This window comes from Ammospiza caudacuta, chromosome 3, assembly GCF_027887145.1.
Source record: "Ammospiza caudacuta isolate bAmmCau1 chromosome 3, bAmmCau1.pri, whole genome shotgun sequence".
Classification (NCBI taxonomy): domain Eukaryota; kingdom Metazoa; phylum Chordata; class Aves; order Passeriformes; family Passerellidae; genus Ammospiza; species Ammospiza caudacuta.
The window spans coordinates 52,664,339-52,682,586 of record NC_080595.1 but is presented as its reverse complement, the minus strand read 5'-3'; the positions used below and the strand labels follow the sequence as shown (position 1 = coordinate 52,682,586).

Here is an 18,248-nt window from a genome sequence, read left to right as displayed (position 1 = left end):
AGCTGCTGATGTGCAGCCTTTAATACTGTTTCTCTTTCTCTCAGCTGTACTTTCTACCCTGATAAAATTGTACAGCTCAATCATTTTAAGCTTCAGATTATTTTAAAAGGTTCTTAGCTGGTTTAATACCTTGTAATGCAAAATATTTTTAAAGCAATTCGTAAAACATTCTGTGCAGACTGTTGAAATTAACTTCTGCTCCCAGCTCAGCTATAGTAAAATCAATATTTACTTGCCTTGTGTGACCAGAGTTGCCTTATATACAAGGAAAACATTTCCACTGCTGCTTTTAAGGTAGCAAAGAGATAGTAAAGCTGTTATGTTCTGAAAGCAGCATAATAGATCCCCTCTAAAGCTACTTTTTTTTCCTCCTAAAGTCCTTATGCAGAGTCTTTTGCCAAATTTTTCAGGCACACCCCTTTCTAAAAGGTTAGTTGCCATTTCTTCACTTCTAATGAATAAAGCAAATAATTGCAATCTGTTTAGTTGCTGTAAATAATTGTGAACTTGGAATTGAATATTTGAAAGCTAATCTGTATTACTAAATAGCATCCAGTTTGTTTTTCTGATTTTCTATAATGTAGGTTTTGCATTGTATTTTTTTTACCAAACAATTTGCTACTAATTCTTGTTGTGGTTTTCCTTTCAGTGAATAAGTTGTAGGCTTTAGCTTACTGATGACAAGTTGAGATTGAAGGATAATATGCTGGGATTCTTAGCCTTGTGTACAAGAAAGCCATAAAACTCTGTCACCTGATGTCTTACCATCATTTCCATATCTGTTGCCATAAAATCTCATGCAAGCATTCCTTATCTTATCTGCAAGCAGTAACTGCAGTAGCTTGAGAAAAAGTTCCAAGTGTGGGTTACAGAGAGAACTTTCCTGTGGGAACATGCCTCAACCTTTTGCTTAGTAGTCTTGAATGCAGGTAGAGTCTCCCACAATGCTCAAGCTCATTTCTCATTAATAAAAGTGAGAGAAAAGGTAGTTGGTGAACTTGATTATCAAATGATGGTGTACTTTGCTGTATTAAGCAAGCAGGAAATGTTCTATACAGTTAAATGGAAGCAAGTATTTTATCCTTTCAGGTTTTGATCTGTGAACAGAACTGATTATAAAAAAATTGTTAGCAGAAAGACTTGCAGGTCCTAATACCTAGACAGAATTAAACCAACCACAGTATGCTTCTTGTGTTTTTAGTTTATTTTGATGCAGTTTCATTCCTGTCTCTAATATAGTTGTGGTATATTCTTGAAAATAATCAAACTGTCAGTTATTCCCACTGACACAGTGTCAGCCTTCTATTGGTAGTGCTTTTTTGGTTTAAGTAATTTATCGGCCTGTCACTAAGGGGGGGGAAGCTTATTTTAACTAAATGTTTTTTTAGGTTTGCATCTGAAAGAGAAACCAAGGTATTGCTGATAATGCAAGATGTTAACTTTCCAAGATATTTTGTTTTACAATGGATTAATATCAGAAAACAGTGCTATTTAACTCATTATTAGAATCCAATGATTTGCTTTATAGTGAGCAGTACTATAAAAGACTTTATAGAGCATTCACCTTGCTTCTCTTTTTTGTTTTTTTTCAATGTATTTGGTGGCTTGTTTGGGGTTTTTGTGTGTCTTCTATTGTTTTTGTTAAAGTAATAAAAATAACTCTTAAGAGTTTGTCCTCAGGAGTTGAGCTGGAATTACTTTATGGCCAGGTAAACTAGCTTGCTATCCTATTAGATATTCTTCTCTGAGCTAAAGGGAAAGATTTTTCTTTATAAATTGCTCTAGTTGTGCCTTCTTGCAGTTAATATTGTCTTTCTCTGCATAACAAGTTTACTGTTCAGCCCTGTGGTGGGTTGACTTTGGTAGCTGCCAAATGCCCACCCAACTACGCCCTCGCTCTCCTCTCAATTGGACCGAGGGAGAAAAATAACATTGAAGGCTCATGGGTTGAAGTAGGGGTAGGGATATCACTTGCCAGTTTGAATTGTGGACAAAATAGACTTGATTGAGGGGAATTTTTTTTTATCTTACTGACAATTAGTAGAGGATGGGGTGAAACAAGAAGGAAAAATGAAAACACTTTCTACCTCCCTGTCTCCATTCTTCTCAGACTCAATTTCACTCTTTAATTCCCAAATCCTTGCCACCCTCCCCCAAAGGGAATGAAGAAGCTGGCTTATTTAAATTACATCTTCGACTGCAATGTTTTTTGAGAGAAAAGATGGAATTTCTTAGACACGTGCAGTCAACTCTCAGCAAGAGTTTGAGCTTTAAAATCCTATGGTCCAAAAATTTACAAATGGTGGAAATGGACTCTTGGTTTGAAACAAACTTAAATATATCTGAAAATAATTCTAAGTTTGGTTTAGCAAGTATATTAATGCTTGTGGGAGCAGGGTTTGGATGACAGTGTGTCCTTGTGCCTTTCTTTATTGTGTGTGACTCTCAAACCTAGACAAATGAAGCCCATGTTTGAGGCATACGGACCTGCTTTGAGTGCTTGCAGCATCTTGAAATGGTCCTGGCCAGCTGCTAAGCACGTGCAGTGTTCTGCTGCTTGTGATGGCATCAGCTGAAGGAGCCTGCAGGAGCAGTGAGGCTGCCTCACAGCCAGCATCAGCAGGAGCAGGCCATGTTTGCTAGCCACTTTTGCTGAAGTCCTGGCATGGTGTTCCTCATTCCTGCATCTGCCCTGTCTCCAGTCCCCTCTGCATGCTTGGTAGCTGTCACCCTCCAGAGGGATAGAGGGTGAGTCAGAACTCAGTGACAACATGTATATTCTATCAGCCTTCTCCTGCTCAATATCCTTGAACATTATACACAGCAGAGTAATATCAGGTAAATAATTAGCTACTGTTTTGACAGTGTGAATGTGCTCTTTTCTGTAAGATGGGAGACTAGCCAAAAGAATTTACTCTAGCCATTAAATGTAACACCCCACAAAAAACAGCCCTAACAAATCCAAACAGATCTAGGTATACAAATTATCAGTGGCTGAAGGAATTAGGAAAAATAAATGTTCTTCATGAGTTCTGTACTTTAGCATGCAGTCCTGCCAGGGCCATTACTCCTTGTTCAATTCAAAATTGGATGTGACACTATAAATAAATCACTAGCCATGTTATTTTTCATAATGTAATCTGGGGGAGCAGAGCAAAATTGATGCTAGAGTTGGTAGAAGTTCCTGTAAAATGGTTCAAACAGTAACAGGTCTTGGGGAAATGCTCTACTGGCTTAGCACTAGCTCTTGAAGACTTTTGAGACAAATAGATAAATTCTGATTCTCTTGTTTTATTGTTGACTGCTTTGCAGTGGAAGAGTGCTTTCTCATGTCTGATAAATCAAATAAGCTTTTTTCTTGTTTCTGTCTTTGCATATTCTTTCGCCTGTTGTGTTCTCATGCCAGTATAAGTGAATTACTGCACCTTTGAAAGAAACAAACCAAGAGTGTAGTTAAGAAAGTTAAAGTTCTAAACCAGTGTCTTATGTTGTCAAAGAAACTGATTTTTTGGGGAAATCTCCCTGATATAGGTAAGTGACATGGTGTGTGTTTTTTAACTTTGCACAGCTGTGATTTTGGTGCTGCTGTGGTGGTTTCTTGTGTAACCTTCAGCTCTTCTCCTTTTGTTATGCTTAAATACCTCTTTGAAGTTATTTGATATCTTCCATTTCTCAGGCTTGTTTTATTTTTATCGATTTCCTTATAACACTTCTGCATTTGTGTCCTAACTCTTCAGGTTTTGTCTTAACTGATACCTGCTTTCTGTCTACATCTTCCTCCTCCTCAAATTCTTTTCTGCTGTCCTGTCGTTTGGAGACTGACATGATCCAGATTAAGAACTTGTGTCATAGTTGATAAAATAAATACAAACATGCATGTTTCATCCTTGGGCGCTATTAGGCTTTTCTAATTCTTCCTTTTCTCCCAAGAATGAGTATCCTCATATACTGTCATGGCCTCTTCTAATATGCTAAAATTAGAGAACAAAAGGTAGAAATTCAAGTTTTTCTTGACGATTTCCATGTTTTTTTTTCTATAATGTTCATGTCTAAGAGGTGCAGTATTACAACTGAGCAGCTGGAGTTGTGTGTCATCTTCTAATGCTCGTTTACTGAGCCCAAATTTCATTCTGCTTTTGAGGGATTAGAAGGTTGGTAGTCAGTATTAATTGCTTTTCCTTTTTGCATCCATGTAAAGACTTGAGGAATAACAGTGAAGTGTGGTCACATGAATAGAAAGAGTGGAACAATGTGACAAGACTAAAGTTTCTGAGCTTTTATTTGCTCAGTTTTTAGCAAGTTGTTGTTAATAATATATACTTATCTCTGCAGGACTGCAGACAAGTCTCTCCCTCATGTAGAAGGTTATAATTAAATGCACCAAAATTGAAATATGCATGAAAGGTTGCTAAGTCATCTCTTAATTATGCTAATTCTTTTGAGAGCAAAAATCTTCTTTTTCCCTAGCCTCTTTAGAAGTCCACTCTGACTCTTCCTTTGTACTTTTCCCCTTTCACTCAGTTTTCACTTGTCATTTACAAAATTTGAGCCTTCTGTTTCTGAATAAACTGAAGTCTGTAAATGGCATTTTGTGAAGCCAGTCATGCCAGTTCATGGTTGGACTGAAAAGATGCTGCAGGACAAAACATGTCTGTATTGCCTTTTAAGCACTCCCAGAGCTCTTAGCTGGACTTTGTAACTTTGAGGGGGATCACAGGCAGTATTTAGTGGAATCATTCTATGAAAAAAAGAAGACTGCATTTTCTGGCCACTTGAGTTACTCATCAATGTGAATTTTCATTTCTAAGCCTGCTGGACAGTGATGATGTCTCTTGTGCTGTTTGGGCAAGTAGCAGGTAGGTAGGGGATTGACATTTAGCATGCATTTGGTCTGTACAGCTGCAGGAATTCTTTCCTTTCTCCTTTTGTGGTAGGCTTCATGAGCACTTGGCTTTTGTGAGGGATCATTCTTCTGCTTGTGTGTCAGTGGTGGACAGCCTGAAATATGAAATCTGTATTGCAGCTTGTTCCACGATCTTCAGGCAGCAGTGTGCATGAGTTCATGTGCCCTTCTGTACATCCTTACTACTGTTTCCCACTTCCTTGCTTCTTTGCAGCTTAAAAAATTTTATTTCTTTTTTTGTGCTGCTGCTTTGCTATTGTTCTAGACAAGAAAATACTGTAAATTTAAGAGTTGCCTTGGTGTAGCAGTCCTGTGGAAAATTGGAAGTGGTAGTTGACACAGTGAACTTAGAGATCTTCAGGTATGAAGATCTAATCTGTATTAAGCGAATTAAGCTTCTTATGTCATTGTGTCAGGGATGAAAATGGTGTTTGGGGTGTTTCTTAAAAATAATAAGTGGTTTTGTGATTTAGTTTTTAGGACTCTTGTCCAAGGAACAAACAATTGTAGAAAAATCTTGTAATAACTTTAGTATTAAAGCTATTAAAGGTTTTCAACTGTATTTATATTACAGTGGTTTAAGATGGTATGTTAAAGTGGGACAACTTAAAAGTTGTAGCAAATTTCATCAATCACATTACTTTTGGTTTTACCTTGTGTGATGAAGGTGAAACTGTGAGAAATACTGAAGTTATTTGCAATAGTTAGTAATGCAGAGTATTGAAGGTAAACTTTTTTGCTTTTTAATTTGTAGAAATGAATTTTAAAAATTGAGTTAAAAGTACTCTCTAGATGCGTTCCCCACTTTTTCCCCATATCAAGTTTATAGTACGCAAAGCTCAAAATTCAAAGGCAAGTCATATGACGACAACAGCATCTTTAGGAGGTGACCTTGTGATTTTGTTCTGTTTATTTGACCCTGTCCATACCACCTGTTCTTTCTGTGAAAGGTTGTGTTTTGGTTTCAGAAATAAGAATCTGTCTTTTATTACCTTCATTGAGGTGTTACATTTATCTGCATAACTTGAAGAGTGTGGAGTATATTGCTGAGGTTTTTTTTGACACTGAGCTTTACAGTTTGTGGTAAATTAAATGCATCATTTTATTGAGACTTTGAAATTCTTGTAAATGTGCATGGAGCCAATTTGTTGTAGTAGCTTTCTCACTCGGAAGTGCAAAAAGTAGAAAACTGGCTTCTCTGAATCCCTTTGGGGAACCACATGAGTTTTTCTTTTCTTTCATAGAGAGCTAGTCTCTTTGCATACTTCGAGGAATACATCTGTTCCTTACCCCATCTCTTTTCTCTCCTTCATTTGACCCTTTACTCTGAGCAATAGCAAATCAATATAGACCCTTCACAAGTTGCTCAAATGTGTTGGAGCAGTTGGGCTTTGCTTCACCAGAGCTGTCTGGTACTTGGGAGTGTTTGCATGGGTAGGTCTGACAGAGCTAATGTGTGCCTGGCTCTTTGGAGAGCTGGGCATGTGCAGAGAAGGTGCTGAGGGGTAACTTCAGACTGGGATGTTGTACTGAACCCCAGTTTTAAGCACAGCTTTTGTTCTTGCTATGATTATAGCATGCATTTTGGGAGATTACTTGTTCAGTATAAGTGTTTGTAGCTAGAAAAATTATTTGACACTACTTGAAAATAGCTTTTCTTCTGGGATGGGGTGAGGGTATCAAAGCCTTAGAAGAATTTCCTCCTTGCCTTATGTGACCCAGCAATGGTGATCTTATCCTGGCTTTTTCTAGGATGTGGGTTAAGGACTGATCTTAATCTACTATGACACTGGAAAGTTATAAGTATTTTTATTGATTAAAAGTGTCCTGAGTTGTTTCAAGATAAACCACTGAATTGAGGAAAAGATTATTTTGCATTGCATCAAATGCTTTTGTCTGCTGCAGAGGCTGTACTTGGTATTTTGGTTTGCTGTATAGCTTACCTTTCTTGCTGGCAGAGTTGATCTCCCATGCAGTTGTCATCATTTCCTCATCATTGTATGTAAGGGTGTCCACAGGTAGATACCGTGAGCTAATACTTCTTCTATAAGCACATCTTTAATGGTAAGTCCTCTAAAATACCTTGTTTTCACATTCTGGTTTGCAGTTCAGGGATCTCTTCAGCCATAAATTATGTCCATCTTTTTGTGGACTCTTAATTCCATAAACTTGTCTTGCCTTTTTTAGCCAGTTTATACTAGTGCCCTCATTTTTCTTGTTTCACTGGTGGTTATCATCATTTTGGTCCTCAGGCTAGCAACATTGAGGCTGCAAGCTCTGTCCTTGCTGACGCATAGACACCACCTGTCTGCTTCAGGGACATTGACCTTTGGCAGAGGGCAAAAATAAATGAATCCTGAGCCTGCTTTTTGCCTGACTTTAGCACTGGGAAGGCATGCAAAAGAACCCTCTCTGAAAAAGCACCCAGGACAGGATTATACCTGTGAGTGTGGCTGATCTACTGGAATAGTTGACAGAGGCAGCAGTACTAATATGACATGTAATTATCTGGTTTCATTAGGTGATTTTTTTTGTTGTTTAGCCAGTTTTTACAAAGGTAAAGGTGATGTGTCAATTTCAAATTGTACACAAAACCACTTGAGATGTTAGAGTGACAGAAATCGAACTCTACATTTGCACAGGCTCTACCACAGTTCTCTTCAAAGCTTGTCTTAAATAATAAAAACATGGGGAATGGGATGTGTACATCTAATCCTTTGCCTAAACAAGGGGCAGCTGAAAGCCTATGGCTCAGGTCCTACCAAAGGCTTGGTAGGATTTGAGCTTTGCTTGGTCTCCTTTTGACTGCTCTTGCTGTATTTTTATTGAATTGTACAACAGTTTGGGTTGGAAGGGGTCTTAAAGACCTTCTAGTTCCAAACTCCCTGTCATGGGCAGGGACATCTTCCACTAGATGAGGTTGCTCAAAGCCCTGTCTAATCTGGCTTGGAGCATTTTCAGGGATGGGACATCCACAGCTGCTCTGGGCAACATGTTCCAGTGCCTCACCACCCTTATAGCAAAGAATTGCTTCCTTATATGCAATCTACATATATTCTTTCCCTTTCAAACATTTACTCCTTGCCCTATCAATGTACTTCCTGATAGTCTCCCTCCCCATTTTTCTTGTAGCTCCCCTTTAAGTGCTGGAAGGCTGCTCTTCTCCCACTGAACAGCCCTGGCACTCTCAGCCTGGCTTAATGGGAGAGATGTTCCTGCCCTCAGATCATCTTTGAGGCCTCCTCTGGATCTTCTCCAGCAGGTCCTTGTCCTCCCTGTGCTGGGGGCCCCAGAGCTGGAAGCAGTACTCCAGGTGGAGTCTTATGAGAGCAGACTATCTTCTCCAATTTTTCTCACACTATTGAGAGTGGTATATCCTTAAGGGTCTTTCTATATTGCAGTTGGAAATACTCTGTGGTCTCACACTGGTCGTCAGTGCTTGCTGGATTGCATAAATACCTGGTTTAATGTGTTCCAGATATTTGTCCTGCAATTGCCAAGCAGAATTTATGTACTTTCAGAGCACTTAATCAGGAGGGGGTTAGCTTTGGGGACTAATTAATGACTAAGCCAGGGAAGGAAATGAGAGTTTAATTAGGATATAGGATTAGCTGTGCCTCAACTTACTGCTGTTCTGATCAAATGACAAAAGAAAATCTTTTATGTTTGCCAGAAGCCATAAGAAGGGACCATTTATATTACTTTACTCCAATTTCTCTTTTATTTTTTCTCCATTAAGATGTCTCACTAAAAACACCAAGTGGCTAAGACACCTTTATGACTCTTTCTTCTTACCTCTAGAGGAAGAACTGTAATTTTGTCATGAGCAAAATTCTCAAAGGCTTGCTTAGCATTTTGGTTCTGCACAAAGGTGTAAAACCTTCCCTAGTGGTGCAATATTCCTTGGCCAGCAAAGAAATGTAACTGGGAAAGGAAATAAATTATCTCAAGAACTGGACTTGCCCTTCACCTAATCTTCCTCACTAAGGCTGGATGGCACTATTAGGCATTTAGCATTCTTTGTGTTGGTCATGTGAAGCTAGAAGCAGTTGAACTCATGGTCGCCATTTATGTAGTGAACTTTCTGGATTATTTTAGGGATAGAAATGAGAGTATTTGGTTTAGCTTGCACTAACAAATTTTTTGGATTTAAATTCTGTAGTTGTCCTGTTTGTTTTTGCCTGCTTCTCCTTCATCTTTAAAGCACTACTACACTGTGACTTTTAGGGGCTTCCTTTAAATCTTCTGTTTCAGGTTTCATCTTGGTAATAACAAAGGTTAATAGGCTAAGGTAAATAATTTATAGGCATCAGTGAATGATCCTTGACAAAATAATGGAATAGCCAAAGAAGCTTGGCCTGTCTAGAAACAAAATAAACAATTTCTGGTTTTTTAAACTTCCTTTGTCTATTTGATTTCTGTGAAGACTGAGCTTAACTTAGTTGTCAAGATTGGTATTCAGCAGTTTCCCCCAGTTCTATCTTCCAACTGTTGCCTGCCCAGGAATTTGTAAGGGTAGCATCACTTGGTATGAGTCTTAGTTGTGAAGAATAGAAATGTGCTAGTCAATTGTTATAAGCTGGACAGAAGTGTGTAGAAGCTTTGTTATGTAGTTTAAATTATTTAGCTTTTTACTAAACCATATTGCTAAGTGCTATGCTCACGTGCCCTTTGTATGCTTCTAGGGATGGTGATTCCAGCACCTCCCTGGGCAGCATGTTCTAATGCTTGACCACCCTTCCAGTGAAGTTTTTCCTAATGTCTAACCTAAACCTCCCCTGGTGCAACTGGAGGCCATTGCTTCTTGCCCTGTCACTTGTTACCTGGGAGAAGAGACTGAACCCTACCTGCCTACACCCTTCTTTCAGGCAGTAATAGAGAGTGATAAATCTCCCCTGACCCTCCTTTTCTCCAGGCTAAACACCTCCAGCTCCCTCAGCTGCTCCTTAATAAGACTTGAGCTCTAAACACTTCACTGTTGCCATTCTCTGGACTCAGTCCTGCATCTCAATGTTTTTCTGGTAGTGTTGGGCCAAAAATTGGATACAGGATTTGAGGTGTGGTGTCATCAGTGCCAAGTACTGGGAGATGATCACTGCCCTGGACCTGCTGGCCACACTTTCTGACAGGCCAGGGTGCCATTACCTTCTTGGCTACCTGGGCATGCTGCTGGCAAGTTTGTGAAAAAGGAACTTGCTTCCTTTCTCTGTAATTCCTTTAGACATGAACCTGCTGCATGTACTTGGATGTGCTCTCATTTACCCAGTGCTGCTGATCCCACACCTGGAGTACTTGGTCCAGTTCTGGGCTCCCCAGGACAGGAGAGAGGAGAATATACTGGAGTGAGGGCCACGATGATGATGATGAAGGGACTAGAGCATTTCTCCTGTGGAGAAAGACAGAGAGAAGGTTTCTATTCCGCCAGAAGAAAAGGATCAGAATCCAAGGGATGCTACTGAAATTTATAAATATCTGAAAGGATTGTGCAAAGAAGGTTGTTATGCTCCTCTGACTCTGTTGAAAGGACAAGAGGGAAGGGGTGCAAACTGAAACCCAGGAAACTCCATTTTTGTTGAAACCCTGTCTTGGGTTTTCAGAGAGGTTGCAAAGTCTCTGTCACTGCAGATGTTAAAAATCTGACTGGACATGGCCTGGGGCAACCTGCTTTCACTGGGGAGTTGGATTAGACAAATGATCTCCAAAGATGCCTCCTGGCCTCTACCATACTGTACTTCCTACAAAAACACTTCACTCAAAATTTTACTAAGCTTTCCAGGAACAATGCAAAGAGCAGTGGGATTCATAGAGGTGAAAGCTTGTTTAATCCACGAGACATCCACATGAAATTGCCAGAAAACTTACATTGATATTACAGTGATTATAAGAAAATTGCCCTGGGTGTGTAAACTATACATGCTCATTGTTTTTGGTGTAGAAATCTTGTTCCAAGTGATAGTGTGTTAGGGCTTTGTAAGGATGCTTCTGTACCTTTTTTCTTAATTTCTGAGTTAATTATAATTGGAAAGTTTATTTTTTTTATTGCCTTCCATAGATGAAATACAACTGCGAAAACAAGTGTTATTTTTTTTTCCTCAGGACACATATGCTATTTCTTTGTCTTAAGGCTGGATTTCTAAATACTGTCAGAGGTTTGAAGCAGTCAAACTGAGAAAGTTAACACCTTGCCTTTACATAACTCAACTGCTCAAGGTGTTATGTTATGATTGTCTTCTACACTGGACTGAATGATTTAAACTCCATGGGGTTATAAATTCCATTTATTTTTAAATAACTGTCTGTAGTCTGCACACTGGTGTCACTGAAATGGGTCCTACATGGTTGGTATCTAGAGATGCTTGATTAATTTCCTTTCAGAAACATCTGAATAGCCCTTGTGTAAATTTGAAAATGTTAACAGGATACAATTTTTTGAAATCTGTTGGTTAAATTGATTTTCAGAAGGAAAGTGGGATACTCTTATTAGACTTGTCTTCCTGTCTTTTTTTTTCCCTGCGCAACTAGTTCAACTTGTTGTAACTAGTGGAAGTTTAATCCAGTTTAATCCAGCTAGAGGTTGTGTGGACATACCAGTCAAATATGCCAGTCAGCATGTGCATGTGAAGGACAACCTGGGGCATACCCAGCTACCTGTAGCCTGTGCCTGTGTGCTGGGATGGGGTGGAAGATGCAGTGAGAGGCCAGAGAAGATGTGGGCAGCAGCTGGCACTAATGGGGCATCTACTGATATGTGAGAGGCCAAGCATTCTTAGTCTTCAGTTTAGGAAATTAGAGCATGTAGTTATATGTGGGAGCCAGGTATTACTATTTAAATCTCAGGAATTGGCTTCTATTTGTGATTAGCTGTTGGCCTAGAGAGTTTTAGAGAGAAATGATGATAGAATCTAGGAATTTGGGTAAAAGGGAGGCAACTTTGAGGGGTGGATCAGGAAGGGCTTTACTATTTGGAGCAAAAAGACTGGGAGTGAGGAAAGTTTAGGATTGCAGCCTTTGGGTTGTTGGAAAAGAAAAATAGGAAAACTTCTGACTGAAAGAGTTGGGATAGAAGAGACACTGGAATACGAGTGGGCAGAAAAATTTAGTGTTGTGAATAACTTTTCAGGCTACTGTCTTTACCTGCCTGTGACAGAGAACAAAATAGCATTTTCTTTTGTACTGTGAGCATTGTTTCCTGAAGATGTTCAAACAAGGTTGTTTGTGATGTCTGCCTGATTTGAAACTCTGCCATAACTAGAAGAGAGCTACTTGAATATATACAGTTTATGGCTTGGCTTCCTTCTCTGTCTGAGCAATCTTGTTTACTTGTGCCTGTGCAGGGTCTCTGATATCTGTTGTCTCTGCTTCCTTTCTGGTATGCAGAGGGGCTTTTTTGTGGGGATGGCTCTTCTGTTATGCAGAAGATTAAGCTGGTTGAGCACAGCGATCCCTCTGACCTTATATCCTGTGAATCACCTCCACAAGTGTAAGTGAGCCTAATAACAGTTCTAATTTGGGCAGAGAAAAAAGAGCAGATGGCTAACACCAACTTGTGGATTCCATTTTCTTTGTAACCACTTAGAAATTTAAAGACCTAATCTGTGCTCAAAACAAAACCAGCTGTAGTAAATCTAGCTTGTGATTTTATTTGTATTCATAAATTTACCTTGTCCTTTTTTCTTTAAGTGCTTTCCTGTTTGTTGCTTAGAAACGTCTTCTTTGGCAGGAATTACCTGCCTTTCTTTTTTCTTTCCATGTGCTGGGCAGTTTGTGAAATATGTGCTCAAATGTACTTGTATTATATGTGAAAGCTTCCCAGGGCTGTCTTGCAGTGGGAGCTGAAGCTGCTTGGTTTGACCTGCTGTTGGGGACCCATTGCAAGCTGTTGGAGTGACATATGGGGTTTCTGGCTCTGGTGACCCTCTGGAGCAGCCCTGAGTACTGCCTGCAGTTGTGGAGCAGCCTCGGGACACTGCTCACAGCGCTTGGGTTTGCACTGTCATCCCATGAAAGCAGCAGGGTCACTGGCTGAGCAGCGTGGGCTGTCAGGCTCTGTACTTAGCATTATTTCTGTCTCCTGAGAGCTTGGTTATCTATACCTCCCTTTTAATCATCATTCCAATGTGCTGAGACCACAGCGTGGCGTGTTAGGTTGCTTTTGTTGGGAGGTATGGAAACAGCTATTTTAATGTTCCTTCAGCTGTGAGGATGCCTTTCTCTAGGTTATCAGTTGCTGGGGGATTTTTTGTTGTGAAGTAAACACAATTTAGCTTACAATTACAGTACACTTTGGTGAGGACCAGAGGGTGGTCCTCATTACTTGTCTATGGTGTCGTGTTTTTAGTGGTGTCTGCTGTTGGGAAACAGCAGGTAGTGAGAGGTACATGACTTTTCTTTTTGCATAATTTTTTTTTATGCTAATGCTTATATTCTATAGTTGTTACTTTATTTTTTTTTTTTAATGTTAGATACACTATTAATATTACTCTAGTTTTGCCCAGCTGCTGAAGTTTGGAGAGAGAAGGAAAAGGAACGAAGGAAAGCTTTGTGCATACCACTGATTGCAGAAATTAAAATTGCAGCACAAAGGTGAAAGTTTACAAGCAAATTATGTGTTGCTGGAGCTATTTTTTTCTACCCTGGTGTTGCAAGAGAAGAGAGAATGTGCAGTACAATCTCAACTTTTGCTTTTCTTTCCTTTAAAAAAAGGAAACATTTTACCTTCCCCCTTTCCCCCCAATCCTTAAAAAAGGCCCAACCCAAAATCTGCTGATAAAGATTATTCTGTGCTGATAAAGTCAGGAGCCAGTACTCACAATGAGCTCAGGGGTCTATCTGTGAGCTTGGTGGTCACAAACTGGTGCTTCCTGGCTTTTTGCTTCTTGCTAACAGGGATAAAAACTGTGCTGGTTTCTGTGGTCAAATTTTACATGCTTATTTTGTGTCTTTTGCTATATTAATTCGTCTGAATTTGACAAAAAGATAGTTGTTTTCAAAAGGCTTTTTCTGTCCAGGAATACAAACCTTATCCCTCTTTTTGTTACTGTTGTCAGGGTTTCATAGGTGTGCAAGTCTTGGGAGGGGCGGTATCTACGATAGATACTCCCGATTGCCTAAAGGCTTAGGCAAAGGGATGTTTCTAACTTCGTTACATTCCAAGTGTCTTAATTGAAACGCACAGGCAAATTCTAAATTCCTTTGCTGAAAACCTAAATAACGAGGTGGTGAAGGCAAATTTAAGTCTTCAAATGTGAGATGACCCTTAGTAATGTGTGCCGGAGTGGTTGGGCAATTTCTGTACTTTATTTGCCAATCAAGTCTATGCTTCTCCGGGGCGTTTTCATTTTAGTGCTGTTCTGCCAGCTGTTTTGGGTGTGATAACTTCTGTCTTTGAAAAGCTAAATAATGCAGTTCTGTCATGCAAGCATGTAATGTGTTTTGGGGAAATAAGAAAGCTCTTTCAGCATGAAACAGAGGTTGAGTAGAGGACAAACCACAATCCAGTGATGCTTTTGTTTTTACCTCTATTTTTAGATAATTTTTGCTTTCCTTTCTGCTCTCCAACATGATATTCACAAGGTAATAGATTGGAGTTGAGCTGTGTTTTCAAGGTGCCCCAAACAAAGTGAAAGCACAATGTTGTGGGTGGAGGAGGTGTGTGAGGCTACAGAAGCGGCTGCTGGGGGCGACTGAGTGCCAGGACACAGCCTGGGCACCTGATCCCACAGGAACCGGCTGTTCCGAGTGCACTCCAGTTGGGTGGACATACATCATCCTGTGTAACAGGGGCAGGCATCTGGGATAGGAAGCTTTTCTCTCTTTTGTCATCACAAGAGTTTAATTCTGTGTGTGTGTGTTTAGGTTTGTTTTTATTTCCTCTTAAAGGAACAAACTGTTCTGACATTGTCCATTACTAGTCCATTAAGTGGCTGGAGGGCAGGCAGAGAGAGGAAACAGTCAGTAGGTAATGAAGCAGAATTTGGCCCTGAGTCAGTCCTTGGCTTATATTGTCAGGCTGCAGCAGTGTGAAAGGAAACAAATGTTTTAGCAACTTGGTGAATTTGTTTCTTGCTGGGCTGTAACTTGCTGACATTTTTAATGTCTTGTGTGAGAAGTTGACTGGCTGGATTACTGTGTGCTTTGCTGAATGGTGATATTGTTTTTTTACTGAATGTGGCTAATTTGTTATCCAAATCATAATGTCAGCCTCCCGGGGTTAGCCTTACAAATTTGTAGGAATCTATAGAAAATTACTTTGAAGGATAAAATAACTTGTCAATGTTGCTATCCAAGCACCAGCATTTCAATTTCTTTCTTTTTTTTTTTTTTTCAGGAGTTTATAGGAGAAAGCTTGACAAAACTGTAGCTGTAACAGCCACTTCCAAAGATCCTAGTTACAGAGGCTTTTATAAAGCAAGCATAAGCGTAGAGTCTGACTGGCAAAGGTTGTCTGTGGATTTTATAACTGACCAGGATGTTTTAGGAAGATGGGATTTGTGGGGGTTCTTATTCCTTGCTTAAGAAATAGAAAGGAATAAGGATGCACTGCTCCTTAGGGGATACTAGGGGTACATGCATTCATATTCTTTCATTCACCAAATCTTTTATCAAGACTAAGTAGTTCATAATTATCAAAGATGTGGGTTTTTGTTGTCATCTTATTGCAAAGCTCCCATACCTTCTTGGTGATTTCTCTTGGGCAGCTCCTCACAGCACTGGCGACTCCTTTTTCACAGTACAGCCAACAACTCCAACTCTCTCCTCACCCAGCTAACCCACTCATTTGTAGCACACATCTCCTTATTTGACACAGCTGTGGCCTGTTAAGGGCAGGCCTGTTCCTAATATCTGGTGATTAGTACAGCTGCAACTCCTCAGGGGTGAGACTACCTTCTGCACTATCTTTATTTTCTTACATTCTGTCCTCCCACAAGTTTTGGTGGGTGTTTTTCCTTCCCCTTCCTAGAAAACCCTCTGTTTTGAAAAGGGGGAAAAGGGGCTGGATTTTTAGTAAGTGCCATGTGTGCTGCTACAGCACACCTAGCAGGAGCACTGCCGCAGACTGGACTGTGGTGGTGGGAGTGGCTGTAGGACCAAGGCTGCTGAGGTAGTCCTGGCAGGCTGGAGCTAGGGAATGCTGAGCAGAGCTGTCACCTCCTGCCATGTGTGTGCTTGGGAAGGGGCTGAACCCTCCAAGAGTGGGGTTTGTAGGGCTCCTACTGCACAGGATTTATAAATGCAGGACCCTTTTCAAAACTGTTGCTCTCCTTTAACACAGTCATACAACTGTTTTTGGCCCCTCTGTTCTTTGTCTTTATCATGCTAAGGGGCAATACTGTTAAAACAATGTGATACCTTGAACTGTGGTGTTACTCTTCATTCTCACAGATGCTTAAGGAAGGAAAAAGGCAGATGGAGCCTTGGGAAACCATCATGGTACATAGGGGTGTAATTGGGGGTGTTGGCACAAAAGGGGCAGACTGGTTAAGGAATGATATTTAGAAAGAAAAATATGTTTAAATCTCACTATGTTCAATACAAACAGTATTTGCAGTTAAAGCTAATGGAAAACATTGCTCCAACAATGGCGGTTGGACCAATCTAGTCCATTCCTGTGTCTTAAAAGGAAAAAAAGAAAACAGACATGTAGGGGAAAAAAGGATTAAATATATTATTTTTAAATTTTTTTTTGATTTTCATCTTGTCTGCCAGGCTCCTGTGAGATGGATACTTAGGATCTAGCAGGAAGTTACTTGGTTCTGTCTTTGATGGAAAGGAGCTGTATGCCACTTAGGGGAAAAGACAGGGTTAACAAAGTGTCTTAGGTAATTATACTCCCCTGAAACAACACCTTGAGTTTCAATATTCTGAGTATGGTGTGGTGGTGGTAGCTATCTTGATGCTTGCTCAGAAAAATCTTTTCAGTTATTGTGCTGTCTTTGATGTTTGGTTGAGCTGGAGGTGTGAATCAAGAGTAGGGTCTGTTGGGTCAGCTTTAGCTGCCAAAGAGGAGAGGCATGGAAGGGTGAAACAATGGCTCCTGGCTGATATGCACCTTTGTGTCCTAAACAGGTTTTTCAGCTGTAGCCTAAAAGAAGCCCAGAACTAAGGTTTTAATTTTGATGGATATGAACAGTTTCATACAGTTTTAAGTTTTTCAACTGTCATGACACTTCATTTCTTATTGATGTGACTTCTTGTATTTGGACTGAGCTGTAGCCACTATTCTTTACTGTTAGGTAAAACACACATGGTTTTTGGTTTCTCTCTGTGTGTAACAGCTTTTTGGCTAGATATCTTAGATGTGAATACATGGATAGTGTCAGCTTCTGTGTTAGGCCAGAAATTAGAAATGTTGAGGTTATCTATATAAATCTTCTGGTTGTATTCTGTCGTTTTTAAATTTATTTCTTTAATATCTGGATTTTATAGATGAAATTGTACAACAGTCTCAATTGCTGCTGTGAGTATATGATCTTGTAAGTGGTGCTTTTTAATCATAATCTAATATTGCTTCAGACTGCATAAATTTTCATGATTACGTGAAGCAGAAAATTTGAGTTGCAATCAGGCTTTTTCTATGGCTTCATTCCAAGTGCAGGGACAGTAGTCTGAAAACCATCGTGGTTTGCTGCTTTGTGGAATGGATTCTGGAGAAATTGATGCCAGCTGCCACCAAGAGGTTCTGCTGGAGAACGTTCCAGACAGCAGTGTGTTGTGGTTGCCTGAAGGGTATCTCAAGGTTGGTCTGCCAAGAAGCTGGTGGAGTCTTGAAAGGCTCTTGGAGACTCCTGATCCAGGCTGCAGCTGTCCAACGGTTTTCCTGGTGTAAGGGACTGACTGCCCTGGCTGTGGTTTGTGCAGGGCTTTGGAGGTTGAAGCCTTTGACAAGCTGCATGTGTGTATTTTCTTGTCTGTGGCAAGCAGACCTGTAAATCCATACTGGGTGAACCTCCCTAGCCTAGTCTGGTTGTCAGCAGTTATTTCACTGTCATTTAAGTACAGGTGATGAAGCGCAGGCTCACCTTTAGCAGTGCTCAGTGCAATTTACCCAAGATGTGTCCTGTGAAACAGGCAGGAGTGTCTGTCCTGTGCTGTAAGTGACTCACCTTGGTTTAGTGGGATGGGCTCTGTAAAATTGCAGGTGACTCCTAAATGGCTTCCTTAGGCATCCTGGGAAGCTGCCTTCTCTCTGCCCAGCTGGAGGCCACTGCTCCTCCCTCTGCTCTGACCTACAGGCACTTGCCTGCCCTTCTTCCTTTTCCTGCTGGCTCCTTATGGCTGTCTCTCAGACCCCTGGGTGGTGGTACTTTGGTGTCACACCAGCAGGGCATTTGAAGGGAAGGGCTGC

General features: G+C 40.3%; 1 protein-coding gene across 1 annotated transcript in view; it reads left to right on the top strand.

The window, feature by feature from the left end:
• Positions 1 to 18,248, top strand: part of UTRN (utrophin) — a 341,981-nt gene that overhangs the window by 38,563 nt on the left and 285,170 nt on the right. The gene's annotated exons all lie outside the window — the stretch shown is intronic.